At 37.4% G+C, this 15391-nt stretch overlaps 1 pseudogene; it reads right to left on the reverse strand.

Annotated features, from left to right (window-relative positions):
- Positions 1–15391, reverse strand: part of LOC117394757 (myelin basic protein-like) — a 90209-nt pseudogene that overhangs the window by 59842 nt on the left and 14976 nt on the right.

Here is a 15391-nt window from a genome sequence, read left to right on the forward strand (position 1 = left end):
CTTAACTCCTCTATTTTCATTTAGATATGAAAAGATGAAACATCAGTGCCTAATTCATACACATTAATGATATGTTTTACTGAAAGGTATACAGCTAACACTGATGTCTCCCACTGTGTTTCTGAAGCCCTACTGGCTTAAGGCCAGCTAAAGTATCTTAAGGCCTCACCTACTGCACATGGCAACCAGCAGTCTTGATACTGTGAGTTACAGTAACCATGGATACATTTCTACTAGCTAGCAGTCAATGTTATCATGTGGGGCTTCCAGTAAAAACCTGATAAAATCCTGGATTTTTAAAAAACATTAAAGCACCTTTGTGAGTTGAAATATTTATTGCTACTTGTCACTTTTCCAGCTAGTACAGTTGGACCTTTTTTTTTCCCCCTGACCAACCAGGATTTACCAGTTCCCCATCATGGTCATTTCTTTAGGCAATCTATTTATTTATTTATTTTTAATTTAGCAATCTGTAATTATTTTATTATTTTCTCTCAATTTGGCACAGCCAATTATTTTTAGGCTCAGCTCATCGCTACCACCCCTACGCTGACTCGGGAGAGGCAAAGACGAACACATGCTGTCCTCCGAAGCGTGTGCTGTCAGCCGACCACTTTTTTTCACACTGCAGACTCACCATGCAGCCACCTCAGAGCTACAGCGTCAGAGGACAACGCAGTTCTGGGCAGCTTACAGCTTACAGACAAGCCTGCAGGACCCGACCCAAGCCCAAACTACATTATACAAACTACATCCAACCCGAACCCGACACTTATTGTTGGGTCCCGTTGGGCTCGGGTCAGGTAGCAAGGATCTACACCTGTGGGTACCATTGCGTACTGATGCCTTAATTTTAGGACTGCAGGTACTGCATAATCTATGGTCTGTAAGTGATGTTCTGAAAATACAGGGGTAGATTCACTCTAAATAAGAGCTTTTAATATGTGATGGAAAATAAACTCTCTTAAAATGGTATGTGTTTCTAAAATGGTGCTGCTAAATAACTGATCTCCTTATTTGAGAGATGTATGTTGAGGCTTGCATTAATTACAGGGCTGTTACTTTTTAAATCCAATCACTAGACACTGACTTACACTGCCTGTCACAAACTTTTCATAATTGCTAATATCATGGGTTACATCAGTACAGAAGCCAAGTCATTACTACGCTGAAAATACACCTCCCACACCAGCTTGATTTTACATCATCAAACTTGTATCATACACTCTCCTATTGGATTTGGCTATATTTCCATACACTCCAAGTTTCATACAAATAATTTTAACCTGTACATTCACTTTTTCACGTTCTTTACTGAATGTGCCTGTACTAGTTATTGTCACTCAAGATAATTTCCTGGAGCTGACAAGTTTGGGTTTATAAATGAAAGGTAATAGGGTGGTTCCTCCAGAGTAGGCCTGAGGCAATTCATTATTAACACATTATATGTAATTTGGGGTAAATAACCAGTAAAGACTTGTATATGTTTTCTTGGGTTCATCGCTGGGCAAATGATCCTGCTATACTGTCCCCATAAAGATGAACATTTTCAATTGGGAAAAAAAAAGATTGCTTTTATATTGACAAATAACCTTTATTATTTGTTACAAAGCACACCATCTGCAGCAATTGGTTATATGTTACAGGTAGTGTCAACCTCTGTAGAACATGATTGTGTATTTTTTAGCATTACCTTGTATATCACTTGAAATAAATTGCATTTCTGATGGGAGTCAGTGATTTATGTATTCTTTGTTTCAGAAATCAGTGCATGATTCAGTAATATCTAAAAGCCTCAAAAACCTCTCCATTACGACAACAGCAGATGAAGGTATTGAGAGTTTTTGGTTTGAAATGCAATACTGGAAGTCAAGTGTCATGGTATACAGTACATAGTAAAATCAAGGAAGTGGTGGCCACTATCTTTTCTCAAAATCACTAAGGTTAGATTTGATAAACAGTATGCAATTGATCAAAGGTTTATTGCCTCTTGAAATGTAATGGAAAAAGAATCAATTATTGCTGATACCATGGTTTATACTGTTTTTATATACATTCTTGGATAAATAGAAAAATATATAAATAACTGAAACAAAATGTAAACTAACAATAATAATAAGTATAAGATGTACAGTTGTAGATCATATTAAAAAATACAGTCACAGAAGCACAGGTCAATAGCTGTCAGGCTCTTTTGCAGCAGCAGGTTCACAGCAAGTAACACAGCTCACAGCACGTGATTCTCCACTCTCTGAATCCACACACCTCTTTAATCCCCCCAGACACAGATATAGAAACACAAAGCTACAAGTTACGTGAGGCTTGGCCAATCCGTGCCTACTGACCTTTAACTAACAATGTAATAGATTACCACGTTCCTCACGCAATCAGAGCCCTGCTGCATGGGGTTCACGTAAACAGTCCCTGGTGACCCCCGTATAGACACCAGCACCAAGTCCCAGCATTTTGCCGCACGGTGCAAGCAATCAAGTCCTGCAAGTTAACAGTTCCGGAACCACTGGAATATACCAGGTTATATACAGCTATTTAGCATTGTATGGTATCAGAAGAGACCAGCTCCATTGCAGTACTCTGAATCAGCACCAAGTGTCGCCGTTTCATTGAATTACAGTGAACAGTATCTGTGGCCGTCACATTGACTGTCAACTTGTTTGTACCAAAATGACTAATGAAAATTGACAGAGCTCTTTCAATAATGATACAGGCTAGCCTTAGAAATAGTATTAAACAATAGAACAGTTATAAAGGTTTTATTGCAGTGCACACAGGCACTAATGAAAGTGCCACTATTGTTTTTACATGCTGCTGTTGTTGTTCATGTTGCTGTTGTGGGTCCACCTTTGAAACAGTCTTTTATTTTACTTTTTTTAACTAACCCCCTTCTTCACAGGGAATTAGTATGATCAGTCACGGAACTACGGTAAGCAAAGTGAACCCCCCACCCATCAGGTGGCTCGCTATTACAAATGCTCAGTGCTCTATTGCTACACGCACCCGCTCACTGCACATCCAGCAGGGTAGCAAAATACAGAAAGATACAACGCATTTAACCAAATACTCACCATCCTGATAATAGTAAATATGGCCCTAAGTCTCTTAATGCAGTGTTTTGTAAAAAAAAATAACATTTTGCATCCCTGCCCTCTAGCTGTTTCATGTCAAGTCAGCGCCAGTTGTATGGTGATGATCTTGCTGGGCTGGTTTCTGCCGATTTTTGTCTGATTTAATATATATTGATCTAACGTTATACTATGTTTAAAAAAAATAATTGTTTTAGAAAACAAAATAGAACTGGCAAAAGAGCCATATTTTGCTAAAATCCAAACTACCACTTGTGAATCCAAACTCATGTAAAAGCTTATAAACTTATAAAAATGTTTTGTACACAAAATTTAACTTAATAATGCATTGTGCAAGAAATGAACACACGAACAACCCAGTCTGGAGCTTTAATAACAGTACTTTTTTTTACATTCCTGTACTCTACAGTCACTTGCACTATAGCACACGGTACAGATGATCATTGAGGCTGTTGCACAGTCATCTTTGTTTTCCAGAATTCCCAAATTGAGTTAATCAGCTCATAGACATGTTTGACTAATTTAATACATCAGGATTTGCATCCTGGATAGATGTTTTAGAGTTACTTTGGTTAAAAACACTTTGCTTTTTTAATGAATACATTCATAAAAATGAAAATGGGCAGACCAGGCCACAGCAGCATGATTTTGGGAATAGGCACAATCAACATTGCCAGATGAAAGGAGGTTGAGGATGGTACTGTACTGTTTTCAATGAATTTTTAAGAAGAATTGTGTGGATTTTGTCATCGTGTTACAAAAAAACACTTTCATTTGCATTGCTGGGGTATTTTGCATATGTGACTATATATATATATAAATATATATATATATATATATGTGACTCAACTCGACCAAACTCTGTCGAGCTTGGCATGTCAAAGACTCGACTTGACCCCCCAGTGATTCGATTCGACTCAAGTCCCCATTTTTGTGACTTGATTACAACACTGCCTGCTCCTTGTGCAAAAATCCCATCTGTCTGCAATGTGCCCATCACATGTGTCCAAATTACATCTGAGCAATGAAATATTTCAAAGGTGTTTTCTTTTGCTAAAAGTGTGACTTTTTGTTAAATGGATTTCATTTGTCTGTTTCTTAGACCAAATAAATGACCCATGGATAGTACTTAATTAACTTTTGTTGGTGAACTGTAGTTACCAGTTAAAGAAAGGTCTAGGCCAACATGGGACTGTATCTTACTGGAACCTCCAAGTTTGATTACTGGAAACACAGTAACTTGAATTTTTTTCCCCATGTAACATCTGTTTGTGTATTGTTTTCAGACCCCAGAGAATTTGGTTTCTATTAACATGACCTAACGTTAAGGCTTGTTCTCTATCTGTATGCAATCTTGATTTCATTACTGCTGCATGGAGATCTGGACAGTAATAGGGTATTTAGTTACACACTGTACCAGTAATTCCTATAATAGCACCATTCATCTGGGTACCAAGGAAAATGGACCACTTTATCCTTCACAGTAGTATCTGTATTTTTTTTTAATCCACTTTATTTAATGCTGACAATCTTTTTATTTATTTATAAAAAAAATAAATGTGCTAGGTATCATGATGTACAACATCTAGATATTGTACAGTGGGTCCCATGGAAAATCTCCCCAGTACCACGGTAAAGCCGCGGTACCTCGAGGCACGTCACGGTATATCTTGTTATCGTACGGTGCAGCTTGAACTGTAAAACCAATACTTCCTGCGTCAGACAGCTTTTCAATAAATCCCAGTATCTGAAAAACAACGTTTCCTTTTGGTCAGCAATTGGTGCAACATGATAACAACTCTAAATTGTACTGTACTTTATACTATTTATGCAAGTATTCAAATCAACAGATGCAATTCTTTTCACCAAGTTTCATACTACTCATTAGTAAAGATTAATACTGCTCATTAGTAAAGACTTCTATCGAGCTGAATGGTTCAGAGAGTTAAATTGTTGTCTATTCATGCAAGTAAGTATTTGCAAGCGATCCAGGCACTGTCAAATATATATTTAATCTCCCGTTAAGTTCTACAGCTCCATATGGTTTATAAACAATTTAAAATATTTAAATTTGTGTTGCTTATATGGCCATTTCAATTACACTGTTTCCTGTAAAATGTATCCCACTGTTACAAGTTTGTAATACCTTTTTATTATTATTTACATTCATGGGAAATGCACTTTTAAAATGTTAGAGATGTCATTAATCTGTAGTTTAAAATCCTCACTATTTGTATTATTTTAGATTGCAAGGTGGTGTGATTTTGAACAGTAATCTTACCTGTTATTGCTGTGCAGTTCACATACCTGAAGCGTATTGTCTGTAAGTAATCTCAATGAGTTTCTATGTGTATAACTGGAATTAGGAACTTTCATACAGTAACAGTGGCTATTTTTGCAAGTTTAGCCTTTGTTTCATGGAACTATTTATTTATGTATTTATTGATTTTACCAAATCTAATTTGGGGTGAGGATTAATGAGACAAAAGACATTTATATAAATAAAATGGCAAATATTTGACAATTGTTCTTGGTTTTCATTATTATATACAGTGTTTGAGATACTTTATTAACCTTTGAAGTGTTTGTTGTATAAATTGACACATCTTGACTTACAAGTCAAAAATGACTCTACTGTAACATCTGCTTCCGCAAAATGTAACCACCACCTCTTCAAAACAGGCTTTGAACACCACAACATGCAAAACCAATTACATTTTTACAAAAACAAATTCAATTGGAAGCCATACTTATTTAAAAATGAACCAGACTATTGAAACAAGGTTGCACATTAAAATAACTTAAACACATTCTTTGCATCGTGTGGTTTTATGAGTTCTCTACGGGTTTGTTTGTGTACTGACATCAAATCTTTCTTCCCTTATGACTCTCCTTCATTATTAAACATTGATAATGTTTTCAATTTAGAAGCTGCTGCAACCAATGAGCCTTCCTTTCACGAATAAATTATTATTTGTTTATTTAGTAGACGCCTTTATCCAAGGCGACTTACAGAGACTAGGGTGTGTAAACTATACATCAGCTGCAGAGTCACTTACAATTACGTCTCACCTGAAAGACGGACCACAAGGAGGTTAAGTGACTTGCTCAGGGTGGGATTTGAACCGGGGACCTCCTGGTTACAAGCCCCTTTCATTAACCACTGGACCACACAAGACGCTTTGTTAATTCAGAAGATTATACACATATGTTGTCTTCTTCTAACATTTCGAAAAGTGTTCAAATTAATGGAGGTACTGCATTCAAAGGCGTAGGTTTGAATCTGAGTAAGGACTGGTGATTGTGACTTAATAGTGGCAGTACTGCAGCTTATACATTACAAAACGTTTGTAACACACACACACACACACACACAAAACATATATGTATGTGTGTGTGTGTGTGTGTGTGTAAAATATTTGGGCGTTGCTCCATTCCCAACATACAGAAAATAAACACTAGCATAGGTTACCATCTGTTTTATTTGGTACCTTATGTTGCACTAGCTACTATTCTTATCTACGGTAGAATACATTGTAGCCAAGAGAAAGAATGTGATTAGTTATGTGTTGTTTTGGGAAGCTAAATACTGTAAATGTGGATGCCAATTTGCACAAACGTTTTGTATTGCTTTATAAAATGTATAACACACAGCTGCTTCTCTGTTATTCCGTGGTGTCTTTTAATTTCTGTGCCATTAACAGCCTCTTTTCAAACCAGAGTACTGTAATACCCTTTTTTGTGTCAGATAACAATTAGAGATACCGTGGTTGAAATACAATGTTTCAATTCAAATCGGATGCAACATTTTAAAATGACAATGGCTGGTACAATGTTGCAATACACAAAAGAATAAACTTATATACAAATTGCATACAAATCTGTATTATGTAATGACCAGTGCAGTACTTTTTAACCATTTCTATTCAGATATACAAGTACCGAAACCATTCCCCATCACAGCCTGACCCAGGTAAAATAAAACATATATACAACACCTCCCCCACCCCAGCCTGACCCAGGTAAAATAAAACATATATAGTACCTCGCCCACCACAGCCTAACCCAGGTAAAATAAAACATATACAGTACCTCGCCCACCACAGCCTGACCCAGGTAAAATAAAACATATATACAACACCTCCCCCACCCCAGCCTGACCCAGGTAAAATAAAACATATATACAGCACCTCCCCCACCCCAGCCTGACCCAGGTAAAATAAAACATATATACAGTACCTCGCCCACCCCAGCCTAACCCAGGTAAAATAAAACATATATAGTACCTCGCCCACCCCAGTCTGACCCAGGTAAAATAAAACATATATACAGCACCTCCCCCACCCCAGCCTGACCCAGGTAAAATAAAACATATATACAGCACCTCGCCCACCCCAGCCTGACCCAGGTAAAATAAAACATATATACAGCACCTCCCCCACCCCAGCCTGACCCAGGTAAAATAAAACATATATACAGTACCTCACCCACCCCAGCCTGACCCAGGTAAAATAAAACATATATACAGTACCTCACCCACCCCAGCCTGACCCAGGTAAAATAAAACATATATAGTACCTCGCCCACCCCAGTCTGACCCAGGTAAAATAAAACATATATACAGCACCTCCCCCACCCCAGCCTGACCCAGGTAAAATAAAACATATATAGTACCTCGCCCACCCCAGTCTGACCCAGGTAAAATAAAACATATATACAGTACCTCGCCCACCCCAGCCTAACCCAGGTAAAATAAAACATATATAGTACCTCGCCCATCCCAGTCTGACCCATGAGCCCAGAAAGTATACAATCCCCCATCTGCTCCCCATGGAATGCCGAGAAGAGTAGCTCATCATCTTTAATTCCTCCACACAATAAGTTTTATTCCCAACCATGTGTGTCTATATTCCAAAGTGCATTATGTTTTGGTAAAGGAAAATAAAAGTGTTTTTACAAAACCAGTTATAAAAGGGCTCAAAATTGCTTTTTTGTTTGTGACCAATTTTATAGCATCAGCAGTTTATGATGCATTTAATATAGCACACCTATATTTAGATACAACGGAATACAAAAGTAATAATACAATAAAATGAGAATGTATACACTTTGCCCAGATAGACATTCAAAAAGAAACAATAACGGCTTGATGATAAAGGGCTAACAGAGATTATTTTGTTTCCTTTTTGTCATATTTGAAATAAATTGATCAGGAAACTAATGATGAGAGGGATTAATATTTGCATATTATTATTAGTCATTGTAGTTGTAGTTGTAGTATACTAACTTTGATATATATTTTACTGTAGGCCATATCTCAATTCAAAAGTTCACAAAAACAAGATCATAGCATATATACACTGGATGCAGGGTTAGGCAGATCATTGCGTACAAATACAAAAACGGACGAAACCACAGCATGAAATTTGAACTTGAAAAACTGTTATGGCTACTTAACAAGAAGACTATAGAATCTCCTCACCACACCTCTCCGGAACCTCACATTTTGCTCTAGCTTAGCTATTTAAGGCAAACGAACGTGATAATAATAATAAAATAATGAGCTTTACTGCTGTAGGCTTGCGCATTGTTATATGTTACAACATGTATTTGCTTACGATTGTAAGTCGCCCTGGATAAGGGCGTCTGCTAAGAAATAAATAATAATAATAATAATAATAATAATAATAATAATAATAACACAGCGCTGACCTCACGATAGGTATTGCAGCAATGTAACATACAGTATAGTATTAACATAATAAATATTAGCCAATATAAGTAACACTAAATCTGATGTTGCTTTTATGTTATATTTAGGTTTAATTTAATTGTACCTATTTCTTTCTCCCACCAATATATTATATTACATAGTATTTAAAAAAGTTAAAGCAAAACGCACCACCTGGTGGTATTTGAGGGATTTTTCACAAGTGTAGTTGACGCATGTTTTTAAAAAAAGTTTTCCACAGTAACTGACTGGTAACCCTCTGTGCACTGCGGTATCAGTGACTGTGCCTACCATGGGACCCATTGTACTAAGGCTGGGATTATGTATCAATCCTTTCATGCATTCAATTGTTTTACTATCGATGGTCACTCCTGTGCACGTTTTTTTCTCCTCTGTGTCTGGGCTGAATTAAGGTTAAGTTCTACAGCAATGGAGCGCTGCGGTGTTGCAGCTGATTTAAAAATAAATCTGAACACAAATGGCTTTTGATTTGTCGCATCGTGGACGCAAACCGAACATCAGATTATCTCCACAACTCTAGAATGTAAAATCTGACTACAGTCCTCTGCTATTTATATTTTGTTATCCGGTGTCATTTTAATATATTTAGTAGTTTTCAGCCATGTACTACTTCTGTTTACTACTGAATATTCCACATCTCCAAATGTACCGTTAATTACTGCTGTTAATTTTGGTGAAAATTGTTCAGCTGTTTTTAAAAATGCATCAGTGGTAAAAAAGGAGGCACTAGTCTATACTGTGTTCTTATTAAAAGAAGCCTTTTGTAAATCCCAGCAATGACTAACACTTGTCTATCCTAGTCAGAGCCAGTTGGTTTTCAGTTGGTCAGGCTGGTTCAGACAGTGTCATTCTTGTAAAAGAGCTGGTGAAAGAGATAAATGATTGACTGTAAAAGTGATTGTTATGTTCATTCAACTCTTGCCAGTTATCAGCTCGCTAAAAGATGTCATCAGGGTTAAGACCAAAGACCAATAGCTAATGTTGTTAAATAACAAAATACTAGAAAAAAATGATATAGAAAAAAAAATAGTGACCAAAGCAATGATAAAATCTTTCAGCCTTAACTTTCACTCATTTTGAAAGATATTTAAAAAGGTGTAAGTGGTGTAGGTGACTTTTGTGAGGTGGTGGGGGCTAGGGGTGTGTGCATCCTGTGGTAGACTGCTTTAAGCATGAGCATGAGGCAGAAGGGTGCTTTAGTCACATGCCCTGAAACAAAAACAAGTGTCTGCGGGCACTTTGGAGGTGGCAAGTTTTGTTTTACAAAATTTAACACCTGATACACATCTTGGCTTACAAGTCAAAAATGACTCTACTGTAAACACCTGCTTCTGCAAAATGTAACCACCACCTCTTCAAAACAGGCTTTGAACACCACAACATGCAAAACCAATTACATTTTTACAAAAACAAATTCAATTGGAAGCCATACTTATTTAACCAGACTATTGAAAACAAGGTTACACATTAAAAGAACTTAAACACATTCTTTGCATCGTGTGGTTTTATGAGTTCTCTACGAGTTTGTTTGTGTACTGACATCAAATCTTTCTTCCCTTAATGACTCTCCTTTATTATTAAACATTGATAACGTTTTCAATTTAGAAGCTGCTGCAACCAAATAAGACTTCCTTTCACAAATAAATTACAAGGCGCTTTGTTAATTCATCAGAATCCCAACAGAAGATTATGCGCATATGTTGTCTTCTTCTAACATTTCGAAAAGTGTGTATATTAATGGAGGTACTGCATTCGAAGGCCTAGGTTTGAATCTGAGTGAGGACTGGTGATTGTGACTCTACTAGTGGCTGTACTGCAGCTTATACATTACAAAACTAATTTACAGCTGCACTGGACACCTTAGCATGCACATACAGTACAGAGGGTCCTCATAAGCATTATTCAGTCTTATCAAAAGTGACTTGTCATCATGAGAGTGTCTTAAAGCACACTGATTGGTTTATTCGAATCTTTCCAGAATCTTACCATTGCCTCGTTTTTTTCTTCCGATTTCCACAAGTGCAGCTCATTGTTACAAAATGGCATGTAAACAAACGGCAAAATGCACTGCTGTTTCTCTTGCTACAAAAAGTTGGAAATTGTTCAAGCTCTTGAAAAAAACCTGAATCAGATGCAAGTCGCCGAGCAATTTGGTGTTTTCCGTTCTGGTGAGTTGCGTCAACATTCTGTTAAATAATTTTGTCCATGTCTTGAATATTGCTTCTGTACAGGTATTCATAATTAATCTAGCGCAGCTGCTGCATTATTTATTTAATTATTTTTTTAATTTAGTAGTCGCCAATTATTTGTATTATTTTCTCCCAATTTAGAATATCCAATTATTTTTAGGCTCAGCTCACCACTACCACTCCCGCGCTGACCAACATATGCTGTCCTCCGAAGCGTGTGCCGTCAGCTGACCGATTCTTTTCACACTGCAGACTCACCATGCAGCCACCTCAGAGCTACAGCGTCGGAGGACAACACAGCTCTGGGCAGCTTACAGTCAAGCCCGCAGACGCCCGGCCAGACTACAGGGGTCGCTGGTGCGCGGTGAGCAGAGGACACCCTGCCTGCCCCAATGAAGATTGGTGCAAAATCAAGGCAGTTATAATTAGGGCTGTGTCCGAAGGTTCGTTTTCGCTAGCCAGGGATTCGAAAACTGTTTTAAACCTTTGAAGGTTCGTCAGACAGGTTCACGCACTGTGTTTTTTTTTCTTTTTCTTCCTATTAACAGAAACTGTTTGACAATGTGTGAATACTATAAATCACACATTACATGTCACTCACATGCAAAATTTGATCTTTTGATTTGTATAATGCATATTACGTAAACAAAATTTGTTAATAAAACATCAATATTTTTCAATAAAACCTTCAGGAAGTATTGTAAGGTCCCACGGGTCATAGAATAACACGTTTTTATACATGTATCTCTAAGCAGAATACATAATAAAAATACTTCAAAAATGATTGTATGGTTTCTGAAGTACTTTATAATATTCCCCAGAGTGTTCTGAAAAAAGGACAACATTTCCAAAATGCTACTGTAAAAAATATATTTTTAGTTAATTTTTATAGGAAGAGAGTCAACTACAGCCAAAAAACACCTGGTCCTGGGGGAGCATTACACTGAAAAATGCTTGGTCCTGAAAGGGTTAAATTTGTAAAAAGCCATTCTAAATCTTACTTCGAAGTTCTCAATAACGGTCTCTATAATATTAGCAATATCATGCTAAATACAGCTATTCTTACACAGCCCTCCATAGCATACTTTGGCCCCGCCTCTGCTCAATAATGATTGGTCAGCTGCAAAACCAGGGGCAGATCTTTGACTCTCCCATTGGTTAAACCTACTCAAGACCATCAACTGTTTATGTCCCGCCTCCGCTCACTTACGATTGGACTGCCACGGAGAAAATGCAGATCTTCTATTGGTTGATTTTAATTCATATATATAAAAAAAATCTGCACAATTAAATTGTAAAAAAAAAAAAAAAAGAAGAATTTGCTGGAGATGCTCATCTGTAAGCAGATTACAGTGAAGTTTTTTTTTATAATGTTAATTGTTGAAAAACCTGATTTACACAGATAAGTTGATCCAAGCATTGTTAATAGAAAGATGGCTAAATTCTAACTATTCTCATACTGGTCAGCGTAATGAGCCCAGTCCCACTTCCCTAAATGTTGCCTTCAAGACATCTGAACTTTGGAGCGTGAGGATTTGTAATTGAAGGGCAGCTTTGTCAACAGAATCAAGAATTTGCCCATCAGCAGAGACCATCAGCAGAGAACAAAAATGGATCGCAAACAAAAATACATAAAGTACATATAAATGATGTGATCATCAGATAAAAAAGCAGTAAGTTCTTACCTTTTCAGACACTTCATTTTGTGCTTCATGTTTTCCTACATGACTACCCATTCTGCAGAACAAGGCTGCAAAAGAAAAAAGAAAAACACAGTTTCTTGATAAAGAAGTTTGTACATTGAAATGTTAAAAGTGCCTTTACCACACCTTATGTTAAAGATGGCCTGCCTTACAAAACAAAAAGAAAAGAAATATGGTAGTGGAGTGGTAATGTTTACCTTTACACTGCTCTCCTGTATTGTTATCTGCAACACTCACAGTAAGAATACTTTGACCTGCGGATCAAGCAGTGCTCATAATATGGGAGTTCACTTATTTTAAGGGATATCGTACTTCTGTCTTATTCAAAAGGTGCCTGGGGGGCCTTGTTTTGGCCCCCTTGCTTATCACCAGGAAGGCTAGAAATCTTGTTGCTGTGGACTTTGTTTCTTTGAAAGCAAAAAAAAAAAAACCATAAATAAATAAATCCAACAAACATGACAAATATGTTTATTTTCTGATAATAGCCTTTTGTGTCCTAGAATATTGTGATTTACATACTGGAGTTTGTATATCCTTGTGAAGTCTGATTTGATCTCACATTTTAGGGCCCCCCTACTTTTTGTCCCATAATTCGAGCACTGGGGTAAAGGTAATGGAATACTTACTCTGTTCTAACAACAACAGTAGATGCAATATGAATAAACATTTATCAGTAGGTACAAATTTGGTTCCTACTAATTAGACTAGTCATGCACCCAATATTATTGAAATGAGCAGGTGCCAGCGATCAGGCCCCTGCTAAATATACTCTAAACTGATTGCACTTATCACAGAATGAATAAGTAGGCTTATTATCAAGAGTTGGACATGCAGTAATTGGCCATTTATTGCTAAAAAATCTGGGTGCAGGCCTAGTGTGACTTCCTAAACACGGTTAAACTAATGTAGGTCATTCCTGTTATACTTTGCAAAGCACAGTGCAGATGTGATGATGTGTTACAGTACCTTGTGTAAGGGCTGCAGATATCAGTATGCATTATTACAGTATATATTAAGAATTGTAGCATAGTTTGTCTACAAATTACTGACACATTTTTTATTTATTGATTAGCTGGAGCTCTTAAACGCAGAACATTTTACATCGGAAAGTAACCTCTCACAACAGTATGATACTTTTGGTTCCAAAAAAATGTCGTTAACTTCAAATATGGTGTAATGTACAGTAGTTTGTAGCATTTGTAGGCCTTGTGACAGAAATATAATGAATCTTGGTTGTAAATCTCCCTCCCGGCCTGTGAGGGCGCTAAGCAGCGAAAGTAGAGTTCTTTGGACGGGCTGGTCTGACAGTTCTTTCCCAGGGCCGGGAAGTCGGTCAGCCTGGAAGAAGGCGAGACTCCGTTGCAGGAACGTATTGACCCGGAAGTGAAATGACATAGCAGCTGCAGATTGTAGAGACAGCTGCACTCGTTTACCAAGGGGTCATGCGTGATAGCATAAAAGGGGCCAGAGAATCGCAATCTACTCCTTCGGCCTGGTTTTTAGCGAGAGCGAAACGGGAAGGACCGGGAGAAACACGGAAAAGAGAAAAAGGATTTGTGAGTGTTTTGTGTTTGTTGTTGCTGTTAGTAATTGTCTTTTGTCTTGTGAATCACTAGACGGCTAGCACGTATCTGGAGCTGTCGTCTTGGGCCAGCACTACCCGGAACAACACCACACCACAGTCACTTTATAATTGTTATCACCCACCACGAGCACTACTGCACGCAACCGGACTAGTGACCGTGTACTGTATTATTGTGGGGCGGATATTTGTTTATTATTTGGACTGCAAACCATTTATTATTGTTACGTCCGTGCTTTACACATTGGTCTGTATTGCCAGAGGTTTATTGTTTGGTCGCCAGACCGGGAATTACAAAATAAAGACCCCTTTTCCAAAACGGATTATAGTTTCCTGGCTTGTGATTATTTCTGCACTGCATCACCTCTGCACCTGTTTTCAATCAGCAGCCACTTTGCCACAGGCCTATATGTTTATTTGTTCCAAATTAACTTTCCAAAACATTTTTATCCCCGGCTAAAAACATTAAATTAATTGGTCTCTAAGGAACTGAAATATCATAATATCATTACAATGCATAAATACCTATAATTCTATAGTTCAAATGATCTCCCAAAAGAACCTTGGTCTCCACGTATAGGAACACTTTGCCTAAGGGAACACCCTTGTGGTAAAAAAGATTTTTCCCATTGTAAATGCTCCTGTTAAAGGAACAGGAACTTTGTTTAAAGGAACACCTTATTGGCACCAATAGCACCTGATAACTCTTGGCACCAATTTTGTAACTCATCAAGCTTAAATTAAAATGGTTTATTCAGTCTTTTCAAAAGCAACTTGTCATCGCGAGAGTGTCTTGAGGCACACCGATTGGTTTGTTCAATCTTTCCAGAACCACCATGATACCATTGACTTGTTTTGTATTCTGATTTCCATGAGTGCACCTCATTGCTACAAAATGGTATGTAAACAAACAGCAAAATGTGTTGCTGTTTCTCTTGCTACAAAAAGTTGGAAATTGTTCGAGCTCTTGGAAAAAAAACCTGTAATCAGACACAAGTCAAAATGCAATTTGGTGTTTCCCATTCTGGTGAGTAGCTTCAACATTCTGTTAAATAATGTGCATG

This window comes from Acipenser ruthenus, chromosome 3 (assembly GCF_902713425.1).
Source record: "Acipenser ruthenus chromosome 3, fAciRut3.2 maternal haplotype, whole genome shotgun sequence".
In the NCBI taxonomy this organism is placed as follows: Eukaryota; Metazoa; Chordata; class Actinopteri; order Acipenseriformes; family Acipenseridae; genus Acipenser; species Acipenser ruthenus.